The sequence below is a fragment of the Gossypium hirsutum genome, chromosome D10 (assembly GCF_007990345.1).
Source record: "Gossypium hirsutum isolate 1008001.06 chromosome D10, Gossypium_hirsutum_v2.1, whole genome shotgun sequence".
Lineage (NCBI taxonomy): Eukaryota > Viridiplantae > Streptophyta > Magnoliopsida > Malvales > Malvaceae > Gossypium > Gossypium hirsutum.
The window spans coordinates 5438208-5442664 of NC_053446.1; the positions used below are offsets into that span (position 1 = coordinate 5438208).

Below are 4457 nucleotides of genomic sequence, written 5' to 3' on the forward strand. Positions count from 1 at the left end.
ATGTATAAATTAGTTCTGTTTTACTTGCTTTGGTTTCTATAGGTAACACTTTTCTGGTGTCGGGTGCCACAATAGCTACTTTACTCATGCTTAATTTCTGGCTATTACTGATACAAGTATTATTGGTAGTAGGTTGAAGAAGCACGGGAGAAAGGGATTGTACTGTGTAATATAGTTGAAGCTAGGAGATCACATACATTCACCAGTTGATTGAAATGTTGTTGTTCGACGACATTTGCCATAGAATTTCTTTGTACAGTGATAGTATCAAATGGTATCATTTGATCTCCCGCATATTTCTCAGGCTGTTTGTTTCCTGTGAATGAACATGCCGCAAGAACAATCAGTAAAAAGATGCAACTTGGGAAAGGATAAAATAAGTCGATGACATGGTACTTTTATAATTTATGTTTATTTAATACTTTTATAATTTATGTTTATTTAATTAAATATTTAATTTAAAGTATATATATGATTTCCACAGTCAATAACGTGAGTGGGAAATTTTTTTAGCAACGTAGTTTTTAACAAAAAAAAAAGAAAAAGAAAGGAGAAACACAATTTTTTTGGAAATTTTTAAATGTGAAATAATTTTTTTTTAATTATTAAAATAAGAATGGCTTATATTAACATTAAGTTTTATTTTCTTTAAATTTGAGTTTGATGTAAGTCGATTGTCTTTTGTCTTTGAGAGATTCTTGGGTCACAAGAAAATACATACCCAAGAATCGTTAAGAAAATTACTGCGGACAGAAAATGCAGTTGATTATATTACCAAGTAATGTAGTTGATTTATATTGATTGGAATCTTGAAATTAACTTGGCAGACCTTTGTAAATAGTTTAGTTAATTAAAATTTAAACATATTATCTATAATTTAAGCTCGATAAGAATGCAATGTACTAAATTTTAGTGTACATTGTTTAGGCTCATGAATATATCTAGATATAATTTAATTTTTTATTTTATAATGTAAACCTAATGAATAAAAAATACTAATTTCTCTATGAAAAGATACATTTATTTGGTATTTATATTAAGGAATTTTCTATTTCGTCATCTTCACATTTCACGTTGCATGTGTGCTATAAAAAAGTTAAAAGAAAAAAAGGAAAATCAGAGTAGAGAGGAAATAAAAGGAAAAAGAGACGACTCCTGAGAGATTCGAACTCTCGCGGGGAAACCCCATGTACTTAGCAGGCACACGCCTTAACCACTCGGCCAAAGCATCAGTCAAGTGTATACCGCACTATCCCTTACCCACATTGATACTTAATGATGAGTAGTTTATGGGAATATAATTTTCTATTTCTTCATTGGAATGATCCCTGCATCCATGCACAACCAACAATTTCTTTTTCTTTGAAATTAAAGAAGAAAATAATATTCAAGTAATTTAATGAAAAATATGTTAAACACTTGATATGAATTTGATTAATATAAACTAGATAATAAAAACTTCAATCCAAGTAGTTTAAACTATGACACTATGACAAGTAAAGTCAATTTTATTAATTAAAATATAAAAATTAATTTGGTAACCAAATTAATTTTTATATTTTAATTAATAAAATTGACTTTACTTTTAAAAAGTTTTCAAAAAAATCCTTCAAACGGTTTAACACTAAATGAATTTCATTTTTTTCATAATACATTGTATAATAAAAAGAGATTAATAAAATAAAAAAGAAAAATATATATTTAGAACCACGGGTTTTATTAATATTATGAAATATTTGGTACATTAAACATATAGCATTAATACCTATTTTTATTTTGTGGTGGCTCCCCCAACATTGAATTTCACAATTTACACCGTAAGTTCTCCCCATATATCTTGCCCAAACAATCTGATTTTTCGCTTGATTACAACTTTGAATTTTTTCCAAGGTCCATTACCTTGGGGTTTTTCAGTAAAAGTAACTTCGTCATTCGCTTTTAATCCCTTTTCAAGTGAAAATTGCGCCCAACTTATGGAGACATGGTTTTCGACAATATTGTTGGCATGAAATGTGCCAACGAATGTCCATTCTTTTCCTAAATTATCCGTAACATCCATAAAAAATTGACGACCTTCTTCAAACTCAAAGAACTCCGCAACCACGGTGTAAAAGAACAATATTATGCGTTTCTCCACTTCGATTGGGGTAAGACGTTTGGAAAATGTTCGCCTGCCTTGTTCTTGGTTTTCCATAACTACGAATTGCAGTAAATACTGAAATATATCAAGAGTAGTAAAAAATCCAAATTGAACTTTAAAGACAGTGATTATAACTCTGTTACAAAAATCCTTTATATATGTGTTGAAGAGAGATATCTTTATAACAAATAAATATATAACACCTTTGTGAACAGATATGTAATTATATATCGATGGATTAACTATTTTTCACCCCACTAATAAACAAACACAACTTTTCATCAACTTTTAAAATTAACAAAATCATCCATCATATATGATTTTTTCTTGAACCCGGGAAAGCCATACCCTATTACTTAAACGGAATGAAAATGTGATTAATTTAATTAATACAAACTAAACGATAGTTAAACTGTAATATTGAATGGGTATGTTGTGATTAAAATATTACTTGTATAATTATTTAAAATTATTCCAAGAGAGCTATTTTGAATGTTCTTTTTTTTTTTTGAATTATATCAGCAACGCGACTAGCGTGACTCGAATTTAGGTCACACTTGGGCAATGAACACCCTAACCCCATCAGACCAACACACGGGGTTCATTTTGAATACTTTTTAACATACTAAAAAACATTATAGTTTTAATTTTGTGAAATATGAGTATGACACATCAGCATCGCCATCACCATCAAATTCAAGTAATATTTTAAATTTTTTTAATTTATATTTATCACGTGACATATTAAAAAGCTATCACATGACACTATTAAATTAATTAGCAACGTTACATAAATATAAATCAATAGTGTTAATCCGAAAGTATAACCTAATTAACATAGCCAAATTTAATTTAAAGTTGTCCATGGACCAGTCCCTAACAAAATTCTAAGCCCAATCGATAGGTTTGACCCAACTCGAAAATTGAGCCTAAAATTTTGCTTAAACTCGACCCAAATAAAAATATTAAAATTTGGACCGGACCTAGTCATATTAAAATTATTTTTATATAAAAATTAAAAATTATATATATAATAAATAAAAAAACACTAAATTTCTTTTTTTTTTTTTGAAAAATCGGATGGAATTTATTAAGTAAAGCACTATTACAGCAAAAAGGAAAAATCAAACAAACAAAAGAAAAAACCCACACCCCCCATTAATTACTCCAACCCATCGGTAATGTAATTTGACAATAGAAGCAGCAGGAGTTACTTTCTCAAATTCATTTCTTCCACAAAGAACAACTTTCTTTAGGACTACGAGTCATCATCTTTTTGAGACTCCATATCCTCTCAACTTTCTCCATATCTCTTGCAATCCCCATCGATCATTCCCTCAAAAATGGACGCCTATTAACTGAAGTAATCTTTCATTTCCGATGCTTGGGTTTCCTCAGGTTTTGTTCATCTCCCGCAGTCTTCCTCCACCGCTTTTGCAACAAAATCCTACACTCCTAATAGATAAGTGCTTCTTTCCTGTCTTCAAATAAATATTTTTAACAAATTAAAAATAAATTACAAAAAAAATTATATTTAAGGTGCAACTTTATAAATAAATATCTCTAAAATAGTATCAAAATTAACAGAATTATACAATATCCAAATAATAACAATAAAATAATAGTAATATAATAGTGAAATGACAACAAAATAATGAGAAAATAATAGGATTTTTTTGCACAGCCAGATCGGGCTTGAGTCCAAAAAACCTTACCAGAGGCAATGTCTTTTTTCTAAATAAGCCTTATTTTTTATCCAAGTCTATTTTTTAGACTTATATTTTTGTCCAAACTCTCCCACTTTTTGGGTGGACCTTCGAACTGTGTTGGGTGACCCAATTTATGGACAAGTCTAATTCAAAGACCAACTAAAAAAAATATAAATCAACATGGACAAGTTCTAAAATATATAATAGGGATAAATCCCAAAACTATACATAAACTATAGTTTAATATGCAATAATACACGTGAATTTTGATTTGTGTAATTTTATAAATAGAATTTTGATTTGATCCAATTTTTGTACATTATTAACATAATTATTGATATAACATCATTTTATATTTATATATTGCATGCATAAATAATTATATTTATCTAATATAAAAATAAATCGATGTATTTATTTCTTTAAATGTGTATGATTAAATCAAAATTAAAGTTTCAAGTATACATTTAAACCACAATTAGAGCTTGCATAATTATACATTATCAAAATTCATGTAATTACATATTAAATCAAAATTTATGTACCCAAAAGAGAAAATATAAACGATCACATTCTCAAAATCAGCGGAAAAAAAAAGGAAAAAGAGA

At 28.2% G+C, this 4457-nt stretch overlaps 1 non-coding gene across 1 annotated transcript; it reads right to left on the reverse strand.

Annotated features, from left to right (window-relative positions):
* Window positions 1-1149: 1149 nt before the first annotated feature.
* TRNAS-GCU (transfer RNA serine (anticodon GCU)) lies at window positions 1150-1235 on the reverse strand. The gene has a single exon. It is a non-coding gene; the product is annotated as a tRNA-Ser (tRNA).
* Between the last annotated feature and the right edge of the window lie 3222 nt (window positions 1236-4457).